At 40.2% G+C, this 15177-nt stretch overlaps 1 protein-coding gene across 7 annotated transcripts in view; it reads left to right on the top strand.

Annotated features, from left to right (window-relative positions):
- RNF38 (ring finger protein 38) overlaps window positions 1-15177 on the top strand; it is a 108103-nt gene that overhangs the window by 61504 nt on the left and 31422 nt on the right. The window contains exons 1-2 of one of the 7 annotated variants that reach the window (XM_081317154.1): window positions 12051-12068; window positions 12721-12778. The exons of the other annotated variants lie outside the window; for them this stretch is intronic. The gene's annotated coding sequence lies outside the window, so the exon portion shown is untranslated. Of the gene's footprint in view, window positions 1-12050; window positions 12069-12720; window positions 12779-15177 lie in introns of those variants that run through there. 7 annotated transcript variants of the gene reach the window in all.

Below are 15177 nucleotides of genomic sequence, written 5' to 3'. Positions count from 1 at the left end.
CCAGTCGCCTAGCAAGGTGTCAAAAACATGATGACCAAAAAAAAGGAAAAAAGTGATGAAGTACAGGTAGTCCTCGACTTGCAACAGTTTGCTTAGTGACTGTTCGAAGTTACAATGGCACTGAAAAAAGTGCCCCCCAAGCCATATCCGAGCAAGACACCTGCCTGCCCGCCAGGCAGCGCTCTTCCTCCTGTCTGAGGTTTTCATTGTTGTGAGCATTTCTGTTGAGGATTGGCAGCGGGGGTGGGGTGGGAGGGTGTTTGGTTTTTATTCCCCCCATCTGCTGGGTGGTTGCAGCAGGTTTTGGTCACTTCACATGACCCTGGGACACTGTGACCGTCAGGACCCTGGAGATGCTGCAACATTCCAGCTGATCGGTGCTTCTGGGCTCAGCAGAAGCACCAGGATCAGCGCTGAGCTCCAGCTGGAGCCTGGTGCTGATCCTGGCGCTTCCGCTGAGCCCTGCAGCTCCACCCATCTCTCGCTCAGGCTTGTGCGGTGCTGCCACTGGTTCAGCTCATTCCCTTCCCCCACTACCACTTTTCTGGGATGGTCACGTACCATCTGCTAGGTGCCAATGTATTACAGGTGGTACCTGTACCACTGGTTGAAAAGCCCTGCTGTAGAGCACTATGAAGCGGTATATAAGTCTAAGTGCTATTGCTATTGCTCATAATACCTGCAGGGGCTGGGGAAGAGGTGAATTTTGATAGATGGCTAATGCTGTGGCTGTTATATGTGAGAGCTATGTAGAAACAAGGGCCTCGACCAACAGGTGGCTTTAGAGATTTTCTGGTTTGCAATATTCTCTAGTAATCTTGGATGCTGCCTTAGTCTTGATCTTCTTGATATCCACTAAATTAGCACCAGTTTTTTAACACAGTGGTAGGCCAAGATCTGTGAGAGGCAGGTCATTTTAAAGAGGTCCTGAGCTGCTTTCTCTAGTTTTTGGGATGTTGTGGCTCCTCCCCTGGAGACATATTAGTCCAGCAACATAAACCAAAAGGCCACAAGAAGAATGTGACAGTGGCTATATAGAAGGGGATATGCTTTCAGGAGCTGGAAATAGCCAAATTCTAGCCCTTGCTGTGACATAAATCATGCACGTAGCGAGGCTTATTTCCAAAGGTGGAAAGGGATACTTCCACATTGGGTCAGAAACAACAGAATTCACTTGGCGTTATAGGAAGGAGATGTGAGGAAGGCTACATCACAAGGGCTCATCCTTAAACAGTGGTCAAGAAATAACCTCGGAGAAAATTAGGTATGTGAGTGTGTGGATGTGCTCTTAGGAAAATCTGCCCTTCATTCCTACACATATAAATGCACAAGATGTCACCCACCCGATCATATTCATGCCTTAAGCCTCCAGTTTTCAAAAGTAATTTTGGAAAGCCAGGAACTGCTAGGGTGTTCCTTTCTATAAATGCCAGTCTTCCCCCCCACACACACACCTTGGAAATACACAAAGGAAGTAACTTATGGCGATTATTTTCTTTCCAGTTCAAGGCTCCAGCAATTAGAAAGCAACAGAATAACCATATTTTTTGATGAATTCTGGATGCCTGAAGGGCAGTTTTTTTTTTGCAGACCCACTTTTTTCCTTCCATCTGACTGTTCCTGATTCTTAGAGGCTACTTGAACAAGTGATTTTCTTAACAAGATTTTTCAGAAGGGGTTTGCCATTGCCTCCTTTCTCCTGAGAGAAAGTGACTGGCCCCAGGTCACCCAGCTGGTGTTGTGCCTAAGCAGGACTAGAATTCAAGGTCTCTTGGGTTTATAGCCTGATGCTGTAACCATTACACCAAACTAGCTTTCATAGACCCAAATAGCTAAACCTTAATTGAGTCTATGAATTACAATATGATTAGGATCCCTCTGAAACATCAAGGAATGCCTTTTGGATGCTTTGTTCCCATGCTGCTTTCCTAAGGTTTATAAGTGGTTGTGACTGTCTTAGCTAGCTGTGGAAGAAGAAAGGAGGGCCAGAACAAGCATTGGCATGTGCCTATCAAATTTCCACTTAGCACATTGCTACAACTGCTGTTAGCATCACTAACAGAGAAGGGTTGCACAGTAAACGCGTTGCTTGTTTTATGTAAAAGAATGGTGGCAGAAGACCAACGCACTCTTCTTTAAAGAAGGTTTTTAAAAAATGGTTGGAAAGCGCTCCTGAAAGATCAGTTGCTATATATTATATAATGGTAATATCTGTTCTGTGATTTCACTTGTAGTTATTGTTCACCATGCAGTGACTGAGGAGAGGGTCTTAAGAGTAACAACCTTCCTTCCATGGAGAAATAGAGGTAGCTCCCATATTCTCTCATGTTAGGGGACAGGCTAGCATGCTTGCTAACCCAGGCAATTGTAGGATAGATATTGCTCCAAGGCTAAAATACTACCAGACAAATGACAGTTGTGCAAAGTATATCTCTGCTGGTATTAATTAAAGGTTTTTATTGTTGAATAGCTAAAAATGATCCTTTATTGTTACTATTTTCTATACTACCCTGTAGTAAATAAAAGTAACAATTTATACTTTTTTGCTCTTTCTTAAAAATGTGCTGATATGCATTACTTTATTTTTTCTGTAAGAAAATACAATATTTTTTCCCCATTAATTCTAATTACACTTGCTCTTTTTAAATGCTCATTGTGTACTGCATAAATTTCTCACACCTAAGTGTAGAAGAACAAGTAACTGTGACAAGACTGCAGGATGAGAAGTTAACAAGGATGGCAAATCTTGATGACCTAGTTTTGAATAGATTTTTATATCATTGGGAAAATAATTTCTTACAAACCGAGGAATATAATAATGTTTTGTAAAACAGGCAAAAAGAATGATAAATAAAAACATTTTAATGTTTCTACTCCAGTTAATTGACTTTGTGAACTTCAGAGGTAGCAAGGCATGCTCTAGGTATATATGACTGTGTTCTTGATTAAGTATGAAAGACAAAATAACTGGCTCTTTTCATGTTGTGTTACATACAAAGTGTCTATATCCATCTGGATAGTAAGCTGAGATTCTAGAGCAGGGGTGTCAAACTCAATTTCATTGAGGGCCGCATCAGCACTGCGGTTGCCCTCAGGGGGGCGGGGTGTGTGTGGCCTGGGTGGGCGTGGCCTACTGGGTGGGCATGGCTAAAGTGCGTATGGCCTACTGGGTGGGCATGGCCAGCTCTACATCGTTCGCATCAAGGGTGCCTATGGGGGCCTGGGCCGGAGTGGGACAGATCTGAGGGTCTCGGGCAGGAGGAGGGTCTCTGGGCCAGGACCAAGGCAGTGGGGGCCTTTCTCTCACTGTTTCCAGGATGGCTTCGGGGGCCACATGAAACCACTTTGCGGGCCGGATCTGGCCCCCGGGCCTTGTGTTTGACATGCCTGTTCTAGAGAGTCCTCATCTATCCTGAATTGTGCTGTTCTATCTCTGTCTTGCTTTTGTTTTTCAGTTTATGAGATTTTTTGTTTCTCATGAAACTGAAACAGAATTTATTGAACAATTATTAATATTTAGTTTGTGCTGAAAGTTGCAGTGCTTGATAAAATTCCATAAGTACCTGTTCTCTCAAAGCATTCAGATGTGTGACATCAAAGGTTATTATTTTAATACCAATATAAGAAGCTTTTCAGAGAATTACTTGTTTTGAAATTCGGATTTCAGTGATTAGGTTTTTCAGCAGTTCGGTGCTATTCGACAAAATTAAAGAACAATAGTGCTGTCCCTGAGCCATGCTCTAGGTGTAGAAATTAAGACACCAGGGCAGAAACCAGAAAACTCTTGAGTTTTATTCCTGACAAAGGTAGCTGGGTGACCCTGGGCCAATCCCTCTCTGTCAGCCCTAGGAAGAGGCAATGGAAAACCATTTCCAAAATCTTGTCAAGCAAACTGCAGGGAGTTGGCCAGGCAGTTGTCTGGAGTCAACACTGACTCAAAGACATCTTTTTGCCCCAAAATGCTCTCTAGGACAGGGGTGTCAAACTCAATTTCATTGAGGGCCGCATCAGCATTGCGGTTGACCTCAAGGGGCCGGGTGGGTATGGCCAGGGTGGGCGTGGCCTACTGGGTGGGTGTGGCTAGAGTGCGTATGACCTATGCATCAAGGGTGCCTATGGGTGCCTGGGCAGGAGTGGGTCAGATCTGAGGGTCTCTGCCAGGAGGGTCTCTGGGCCAGGGCCAAGGCAGTGGGGGCCGTTCCCTCACTGTTTCCAGAATGGCTTCACGGGCCGCATGAAACCACTTCGCGGGCCGCATCCGGCCCCCGGGCCTTGTGTTTGACATGTCTGCTCTAGGATATACTTTCTCAACCTCAGGTTTTATGGAAGTTTTAGAATCTTGCTTCCATCATTCCTGAATCTTGAACGTGCCCAGGAAGGAGTATATACGTCTAAAGATTTTCAGATCATCATCATTTGTTTGATTATGTGAACAGTAAAAAACTTTATTTTGCCACCTAGTTTTTAAGCAAGTGAAAGATTTATTCCCTGCATGCTTCCGAGATTAAAAAAAAACAGCTCCTTTCTCTGAACAACTAGTTTTCAGCATTGTATATTTTATTTATTTATTTTATTTAATTGGATTTGTATACCGCCCTTTCCCGAAGAACTCAGGGCGGTTAACAGGGTAATTAAAACAAGAAATACAAAAATTAAAAACAATTAAAAAGAATTAAAAAGATTAATTTTCACTTGCCTTAAGTGTTTTGACATTTCAATTCAGTGTCAAACTTAATGGTTCCTGCCTCAGAAAGTAACTTGGGTCTTTTAAATGAAAAACTGTCATACGTATCTTTTTCCTCAATTAAATGACATATCTGTGTCAAAGTGGCAAGTTTTTTTAAAAATTTTTTTTGAGAAGGCAACAAAAATTGCAAAATGCTTGTTATTAATATTTTCCTGAGGTAACAAGAGATAGAAAATATTTTTGTGGAAAATTGTGGATTTAATTGCATACACTGATTCAGAGGATTTTAAAGATTAATATGCAATTGAAACTAGAGAATTTTTCCTTTTGGATTGATGGAAAAACAGTTGGGGGGAAAAATCTTGGAACTTTTATTATTGTACATGATCACTGCCGCAAGATAATTGTATACAGAAAGATGGAAAGATTCAACAACACCTGCTATGGAAGAATGGTTGGCAAAAATGATGAAACTTGTTGGATGGCTAAATTGTCTTCTTTGATCAGAGAAAAGAAAATTTCCACATTTATTGCTGATTGGAAGCCCTTATAGACTTTTTGTGTGAAACAGAAAAAAATGAACTTGTAATTTATGGTTTTGATGATTAGATGGAATGGATTTTAGAAAGAAGAGAGGTATATTGTAACCATAGAGTTAGAGGTAAACTTATAATTGTACATATGTATAACTGCTGTAAAGGAAAATAGGAAGCCACTTTTTGTAATTTTTTTTCTGTTTTTCCTTTCTTACACTTTTAGCTTCTCTATGATTTCTCTTTCTCTTTTTCTATTTTATATTTGTATTTTCTTTTAAAAATTAATTAAAATATTTTACAAGGCTAATTAATGTTATACGTGTAGAGTAGGTGTTGATATACTGAAAACATAAGAGCTGTGATTGGATCCCTCTAAACACTGACTGGAAGATTCTGAAAATAATGCAGCTGTGTGGTTTTCTAAATGTGCTTGTAATTTTTCCCCACATCTCTTGAAAACAGTATCAAGTTCTTGCCCGATCTGAGACTATAGAGACAGCTCAGGCTATTCCAAAGCCCTCTGCCCTTTTACAGAATCATGTTGGACCTTTGGTTTACTAGGGAGTTGAGAGCAATGAACAAGATGGGATGATAGTTGGTGTACAAATGGAGGAACTCTTGACATAGATCAGATCAGGCATAGATGGAGAGTTTGAAATTCTACTTTTGAGCAGCAGAAACAATGAAGAATGTTCCTGTTTCATCAGCACAGAACAGCCTTTTCCATACTATATACCAGGGGTCTTTAAACTTGGCCCTTTTATGACTTGTGGACTTCAACTCCCAGAATTCCTCAGCCAGCCACGCTGGCTGAGGATTTCTGGGAGTTGAAGTCCACAAGTCATAAAAGGGCCAAGTTTGAAGACCCCTGCTGTATACCATTTTGCTCACCAAGACATTGGAAAGGAGAGCTAAACTGATAAATGTTCTGGTGTAAGTAGCTCACATCCCCTTTAATGGGTCATCATGGACCCATTTTGACTTGAGTATTTGCTGGGACAGATCAGATAGGATGTAACCTCAACAACTGAGGATGCTTGTCAGTTTGTAGAGTGAAAGAATGTGGGTAGCTTGAAGAGAGAACAGCTACCACATACTCAATCCTTATTGGTCTTGAATGATTAAATTAACCAATACAAAATTAACTCCTGGTTATAGGATGTGATCAGTGATCCTAGTGGGTAGCATGTGTTACATCTATTAAACTCCTTTGATCTAGGACAAGCATATTTAATAGGCCAAACTCAAGTATTTATGGAAAAGGTGGTATATATTTTCAGCTCCAAATGCATCTGAATGACACTGATTACTTGGGCCAATTTCAGCTGGCCTTTTGTGCAGGGTATGGTACTGAAACTGCTTTGGCTACCTTGGTGGATAATCTATACTGGAAGCTGTAAGGGAAAAGAACCAGGCTCCCTGGTTCTTTTCCCTTAAATCTCTTGACAGCTTTTGATAACACTGATCTTATAAGGCAGGGATGTAATGCGTTACGCCAAAACCGCGCCCACCCCATTGCCGGCAATGGGAAAAAAGTTGTGATATGTCACAACACGTCATGTGACGTTGCGAGTTTGACACCTGTGTTATATGGTATTCTATTCTAGACTGCGTGGTAGGATTGGGTTTCAGAACCCTACAGGTAGTTATTACTTATCAATGTGGAACTCTACTGTTAAGCGATGCAGTCATATGGCATGATGTCATATACTGTGCTGACTGATGGCCATAACTGTGGAGACCCATAGTAAGTACTCCTTGTTCAATGCCTTTGTAGTTCTGACCAGTTGCTGAATGGAGTATTCATTAAAGCAGGTCTACCTGTATTTTGCCTTGGTTTTACTCCTTGTCAAATACTTGTCAGGTTAAGTTGTCTTCCGGGTGAGATTCAAGGTGTTGGTAATGGCCTACAAAGCCCTACATGGCATGGGTCCGGAATACCTTGGGGAGCACCTGCGGCCGGCGTCAACTTCCCTCCGCCCAGTACGCTCCCACAGAGAGGGCCTCCTCAGGGTGCCACCGGTCAAAGAATGTTGACTGGTGGCCCCCAGGGGGAGGGCGTTCTCTGTGGGTGCGCCGGATTTATGGAACCATCTTCCGGTCAAGCTCCGGATGGCGCCTGACCTCCGCTCCTTCCGGCGCGATCTCAAAACCTACCTTTTTGTACAAGCTGGCCTGGCCTGATGGGATGGGGTTGGGTTTTATAAATCTGTTTTAACTTTTTAATGTATACTAACTTATTCATGGGCATTGTTGTTTAATCACTTTTAATTTTTGTATCTCGTTTTTTAATATGTATTGCCCTGTTCACCGCCCTGAGTCCTTTGGGAGAAGGGCGGTATACAAATTAAATTAATAAATAAATAAATAATAAATAATGTCAGTGGGATGATACAAATGCTGTTTGGCATTTATGTCATTGATCTTCAGTATCTCATAGTTCTGTCCTATTTAGCACCTTCATGAAACCACTGAATTAGGGGAGCCATGCTGATGGCATGCAATACTATTGCTGTTTGTTATCCAACCAGCAAATTGGTACCTTCAGTGTTGTCTTCTTAATAATGGGCTGGACGGAAAGAACAAACTGAGATTAAATCCAGCCAGCACTGATGCACCATCCCTTTTGCTAATAAGGCCCAGTGAATTTGGTGCTTATCATAGTAATTAAAAAAGTACAATAAAATACGTTTCCCCTAGAATTTCCATTTAATAGAGCAAGAATCTAGGTTTGCCAGCCATTAGTTGGGAGAGAGCTGATAAGAATGTTTCCTGCAAGGAAAGCACTTGCTTAGGAGATGTCATTTCTATGCACATCTTTGCACAAACAGGTACTCTCTTATCAGTTAAAAATCCAGTATTTGAAAGAACAAGTTTAATATTAAACTTGCTGAATGGTTATTTATGAATAAATTGATTGAATAAAAAGTGATTCAAATATTTCTTAGTCACATATAAGTGTGTCAGGTTGGGGTTTGGTTGAAGGGAAGATATTGTTTTTTTTTAAATACTGCCCAAATCCAGCAGTGATTATTCTAAAACCAGCTTCTAATCTTTACCCAGTGTATTCTAACCATTACTACTTGTTTCTACCTGAACTAATATAGCTGCTTCTGGTTCCCATGGTGACTGGCACCAGCACTAGATAATGGCATGTTCTGTTACGACTACATGCAAAAAACAGGCTGCTACCCTGGTATTTTTTGGCTTGCACTATGCAGTAATGCTGGATAGATATACTTTGCATACAGGATACAAAGTGCTGTTTGGTGCTATTGGAAGATTCGTTTTGCTAGGAGACATTTTTTATGTTGTATGCTTCAACAGTTACATAAAATACCCTGGATTTTAGCCTTAAAGTAACTGCTAATCCACTCTTGGATTACTTTATGTACCAACTTCCAGTTCTACAGAAACATTTTTTTCTGACAGCCTACTTCATCAAATGAATCATTGAGAGAAAAGCATTTATGCGCATACATAAAGTGTTTGTGTGCAGGATGTATAAGATGATCCTTAAAATAATTTAGATAAAGTAAGTGCCTTACTGGATGTATCGGATACTTGCAATGTTTAAATGCTGTCTTTGATACGTACTAGCTATCTAAAATGTCACTGTTATAAGATGAAGTGAGGGGAACCTGTAGCTAGATTGGTCTTTTTATCTTCAGGTCCCTTGCAGTATTGCCATTTCATATTATCTTGTTCCAGTAGAAATTTCACACATGATTTAAAATTACAGCAGTGCTCACAGGCAGTAAAAAGATTTTAGATCTTTTGATGAACATAATGTGACATCTATCTATCTTTTCTTTTTCTTTCTTTCTTTCTTTCTTTCTTTCTTTCTTTCTTTCTTTCTTTCTCTTTCTTTTCTATTCTACTTGAGACATTCAGTATCATTTTTCATGAATTGTTTCTCAATTGTTTCTCATATAGAGTGTAAGGAAAAGGGATAGCCACACTAGCTTGCTTTACTAACGAGTTGCGGAGCATTAATAATTTAGTACAATTCTATTTACTGCTCATTTTGTTTACAAATATTAAATCAGTAAGTTTCTAACTGTAATGTAAGTTTCTTACTCTAATTAGATGTGCACTGATATATTGCTGAGATAGTTTGGTTCTATAGTTTGTGATCGATCATCTTTTGCGACAAGCAAAGTTAATGAAGCCAAATTCACTTAACAGCCTTAATAACAGCAGTGATTCACTTAACTGTGGCAAGAAAGGTCATAAAATGGGGCAAAATTCACTTAACAGTTGTTTCACTTAGCAACAGAAATTTTGGGCTCAATTGTGGGCGTAAGTCGAGGACTACTTGAGGTGAGTTACCACACGGTAGAGTCCTGGGAAAAAGATTTTTTGAACTGACAGCATGAGATATCTTCCCTCATGTTTCTTATGTAGAAGTCAGATTCATCGTATCCGGGTCATTTTAAGCATATTTGAAATAAATCTCCTAACTCATCTTTTGCATTAAAGCTGTCGAAAAATTACACTGCCATAAGCATGTGGACTGGCACACAGATGGTGGTGGGGGGAAGTGACTTAGTCAAAGGAATTTGCTGTCTGCTTCCCGTCGTTTTAATGGATACTGAAAGCGGTTGCAATGCTAAGGGGTGAAACAGGGTTTGGATGCCTTGTTGTCTCCCGAGCTCCTTCCTCCCAAATTTTGTGGCGCTGATCTGTCGCTGCTTGATAGCACGGTCGGAGGTGTTTTAAAAGAGGTGCACATATTCTGATTTGTTGTTGTTGTTGTTGTTGTTGTTGTGTTTTTAATTTCAATCCAGCAACATTACTGCTAAGCTTGTAAGCCGCCCTGAGTCTTCGGAGAAGGGCGGGATATAAATGGAATTAAAATAAAAATAAATAAATAAATAAATAAACATCTCCCTCCATTCAGCTCCAAGACAGATTGCAGGCAGTGGCTCTTCAAAAGGAGCCGAGCTTTTTATACCTTCGACCCAAGCCAGACACACTCAACCAGTATTGGTAGCGGGGGAAATGAAAGAAGCGTCGCCACAAATTGAAAGTTTTTAAAAAAAAGCAACCCTAAGATTCGACTCCGCCTTCTTAAAGGAGAAAGGCGTCGTAAGGAAGGGGCGGAGGAGAGAGAGAGAGAGATACTCGGTAGTCACGTGCACAGCCGCCGCCAGCGAGTTGTCTTTCCTAAAGCGACAGCTGCCAGCGCGTGCAGGCTGTTAGGCCTACGTCACCGTGCTGACGTAAAGAAGACATCCTCTGCTGGGCTCCGCGTAACTGAGCTAAAACAAAGGAAGGACTCCTCTGGTTGCTTGGGAGTGGGGGGGGCGAGGGGCGGAGAGGAGGTGGAGCCGGAGGGCTTGCAGGCCCATCAGACTGGCTTGGCAACGGCGATTGGTAAGCAAGGAAGTCAATAGGCATGACGTCACTGTTCCTCGGCTGGCTGAGTGGTAGGTGGAAGGCTTCCTTAGCGAGGGGGCGGGACCAGAGCATCATGGAGAGCGGCGGAGGTGGTGGGTTCTGGATGTTGGCGGCAATCGGGCAGGGGAAAGGTTCTGAGAAGCGTTGTTAGCGACGCGGTCGGGCGCGCATTGAGGGAGGCGGCGCGGTCGGGTTCTTTCTTGGGATGGGCGGATGGAGTCGCACTGATTATCCGGGAAGCTATTGCAGGGGGTGGTGTGGCAGACCTGGGCCTACTGGTGCAAGCGGTGGCCGCCGCCCCCGAACACAAGGAGACCCCTCACAGCTCCCGTAAGGTACCGGCGCCTGGATGCGGAGGGGGAGACGGGTTTTTGTTTCTCGCGCCCCTCCCGCGCCCCTCTTCCTTTCCCGCGGATAACAAATTGCCTCCAGACCTGACAGGAAAACGGGGGGGGGGGGAGGGTCTCGTCTAGGAGGAGCTCCTTGCACCACCCTAAGCGAAGCTTTCTCTTACTGTGGGATGTCGGGGTGCTCCCATTTATGATTGTTCCGTGAGGGGAAGCAGTAATGAAATGCAGGCTTGCAGACGACCAGTACTGTACCTGTTTAAAAAAAAAAGATCACAGAAGGGCTGCGGAGGTGGTGTGGGAATGCATTGACACTCTCCACCCCCCCCCACCCTTTTGAATGGTTATAGGAATGTGCTGGGAGGTCTGTCCTTTGTGTCTCCCACCTACCCAGCCTCAGCATCCCTGGATTTCCTCTTTCTTGGGAGAGGGGCGGTTGCTGTCTTTTCTTTATTCTGGTGTTGATGTATCAGATGGGGGTGGAGAGAGAAGAAAGGCAAGCTCCTCATCCGTGGAACCTGAAATGAGGAAAGTGGAGGGTGTCAAGAAAGACCATAGTGGCTAATGAAAGATCCCTCATCCTACCACCTTCTCCCCTTCAACTGTTTGTTAACTATAAATGTTAGCTATTGGGATTACTAAAAAAATAGGGGACAGGAAACAGCAAAGTGACTTCTTCTGAAAAAAAGCTGATTTGGGATAGTTCGTTGAATCACACTTTCCAATGCTTGAGAGTTTGCTGTGTATGATCTTATGTTCCATCTTTCCGTGGGTGCTCGTCTGTTCTGAAAAGGATATGTTTGCAGAAATGGATGTAATACTTTGGTGGATCCAAGCTACTCTCTCTCCATCCCACACCGTTGCCATTGGATACTGTACAAAGAAACAGCTAGAGTGGCCCATATGTGATATTGGGGGATTAATACACTACAGTACTTTTTATATTTGCTAACTTATAGTCCTGCCTTTTTAGTAGCAGTTTTAGTCAAGGTGCAAAAAGCATTCATATGTTGTTCTTCTGAAATAGGTGGAGTGGACAGAGAGAAAACATTGGAAGGGAGAGGAAAAAGTATTCAGTGAAGAATGAAAAGAAAGGTTGGTGTGACAGGGGTGTAAGGAATTGTATGATGGTGTCTACATGGATTATGGAAAAGCTATACAATCTCTTTAATTGCATACTTACCAGTTTTCCTGAAGACACATTGCATACTTGTATAAATATATAAAAGCTAAGTCTCTTTTGAAAAGCTAGTCATGAGTAGGTTAGGTAGCACCCCATGTAGGCGAGATCTCAAGGAATTGCATTTGACATCACTATCTTTTCTGCCCTATGTTCACATTTGATATAAATTGTACTTTTTATTATTTTCTTACTTAACTTAATGACAAAAGCCCATGATAGATATTATCTCAGTTATATATACTGCAGTAAGCTGTTTTTCAAAATGTTCTGAAGAATTGTCTGTTGTATTTTTGCAGGATGTGTTGTGGGTAATTTCATAAAATGGATACTGGGGAAATGGTTCATTCACAAAATGGCTCTAATGGAGACATAATTAGCTTCCTCTCCACCACCACCACCCCACCAAAAAAGCAGTTGCAGAACCCTTGTGGCTTTCTTATTCTATTATTTCTTCTTTGGTGCAATCATCCATTTTTATTTTCTAAGACAACTTGTACTGCCATATAGAAGGCAATATTTCTAATATGACAACTATTTTAAGTTTTATTTTTCCTTAAAATCAAGAAAGGAAACATGAATGGGGTGCCAAATATCTTCAAGCACAGTCTGATTACCCAGACAGGTACTTAAGTTCTCCTGCAATATATATTTATTGTCTGTGAAGTTCCTATACGTTCCTATATATAAAATGTTATATTGGTTGGCGATATATGAGATGCATAATAACAATAGCTATTTATAAACATTAATGAACTGTTCGGCTTCAAAGAAGCCATGAATTGTATTCACTGGTATTCTTTCCTATCTTTTACCTTCATTTGCAAATTCTCTGCAGGCCAAGCTGCACAGAATTTAAGCTCTTCTGAGAAGTTTAGAGAAGGGTGGGATGCAGGGAGGGGGGAGATTAGGTGCATCCATTTGTATAAGTGTTAGATACATCCTACAAAATTTGAAATTGTTCCTGTGGTTAGGGGTCTTCCCATCTATTAAGTATCATTAAACCTAATAATGTAATTGCTTTGAATTAAGCTTCCTATATAAGAAAGATTAGGTCAATGCTCTTTATAAATATTAAGGAACTACCACTTTGGTATGGAAATATCCATTTTGGTATTTAAGCTTCTATATCAACACGGGAAGTTTTTAAGAACAGACTGGGCAACCATTTGTCTGAAATGGTATAGGGTTTCCTGCCTGAGCAGGGGGTTGGACTAGAAGACCTCCAAGGTCCCTTCCAACTGTATTATCATCATTATTATCATCATCATAGCATAATAGTAAAACAATAAATAACTTAATTTTGCCAAGATTGTTAGAGGTAGAATAAAAAATAGTTGGAGCTAAATCATTGTATTTGGAGATTGGTTGAGTGTCATATAGAATTGAAATGATGGCTCTGAAAATACATCTAGGAAAGAGCCTAACTGGTCCAATTTTGCTTTATAATAGCAGGCATCTAATGATTCAAAACCTTTTTAAAAAAATCAAGATATATTTGTTATGAAAAATTGAATAATCTGGCGTACTATTTTTTTAAAAATGTGCATATTAATAGGTATTGTGATTAGAACATTGGTTTACAATTAAATACTGCCTTAATACAAAGTATGTTCAGTCTTCAAAGCACGTGCTTCTGAAGTGTATTGTAGATATATTTACATAGAAATAAACTGGGGAATTCTGAATGCTTGCAATAAGCATAAATAAATAAATAAATAAATAATCCTTTACTTGATGCCTGAATACTAGGAAATTTCAAAATAGAGGCATAATTATGTGAACTGGACAGTGGTTTATCATAATACAAAAGTAAGAATAAGCACAATAACAGTTTTATTATTTCCCTTTAGGGAATAAAACTCAGACTTTGCTCTCTCATTTTAAAATTTGTAATACTTGAAAATTGATTAATATGTTTCAATCATCAATACAATTTTCTTGATAGTAATAAATATTTATTGGTTAGTGTAGTTAGTGTTGTGCCTTGGATTTAAAAAGTGACCCAAGTTCAAATATTTTGAATGTTTTTTGTAAAGACAGTGGGAACATCTAAGAAATCCCTTGCTTTGTTGTTTCTGGATCACAAAAGTACATGGGTTAATCCATTAGTTAACCATCCAGAACTCAGAAAAAGTATCTACAGAGATTTTTTTAAAAAATACTTGAATTTACTACAGCAAACAATTGAAGAAGCAATTAGGGAAAATGTTTGCAGTTTTCTCAAACACAGAATTTACAACAACATAGCTAATAAGTATCAATTTATTTCAGTAATCCAGCCCATAAACAGATTAATTTATTATTTTTAATATACTTTTTATATTAATACACTTTTTTGATTGGTAACTTCACAGATTTGAACACATTTTCACAGTATACATTTTTTGTATAATTGTGCTGTCTACAAATCTGAAAAATAAAATAGAAAAACTAGTAAACTTGCAGTACATATTTTTTATATTTGGTAATTTACCTAGAAAGAAAATGAGACATAAACAGAATACATGTTCAACAATTTAATATTACAGCTGTTTACTGCTATCTTTCTGTTGCAAAGTATTTTAAAAATGCTAAAATTTATTATTAGTATTTTTATGCCTAGAATGATTCTGAATTTTAGGATATATTCTTAACTGAATCATAAGTATATTGAGGAATTAGTTAACTCCAGAACTGAGAGATAAAATGACCAAATCCCATATTTATTGTATTCAGAATTTCAAGATTTTATGTTGGAGGAGGGTTTATAAAAGTTGACAAAGTTAGGAAAAGCAGAGGCATCTTAACAAAAAAATCAGAAAACAGATATTGCCTAACATCTTTAATTATTTATGTTACTGCTACCTTAAGAATAGTGTAGACCAGGGGTAGGCAACCTTGGCTCTTTTATGACTTGTGGACTTCAAATCCCAGAATTCCTGAGCCAGCCATGCTGAGGGGAAAGGGAGAGGTTTCCAAGCTGAGCCATGGTGGCTCAGGAATTCTGGGAGTTGAAGTCCACGAGCCATAAAAGAGCCAAGG

This window comes from Vipera berus (genome assembly GCF_964194415.1).
Source record: "Vipera berus genome assembly, chromosome: 2".
Taxonomy (NCBI): domain Eukaryota; kingdom Metazoa; phylum Chordata; class Lepidosauria; order Squamata; family Viperidae; genus Vipera; species Vipera berus.
This window is presented reverse-complemented; position numbering and strand designations above follow the sequence as displayed.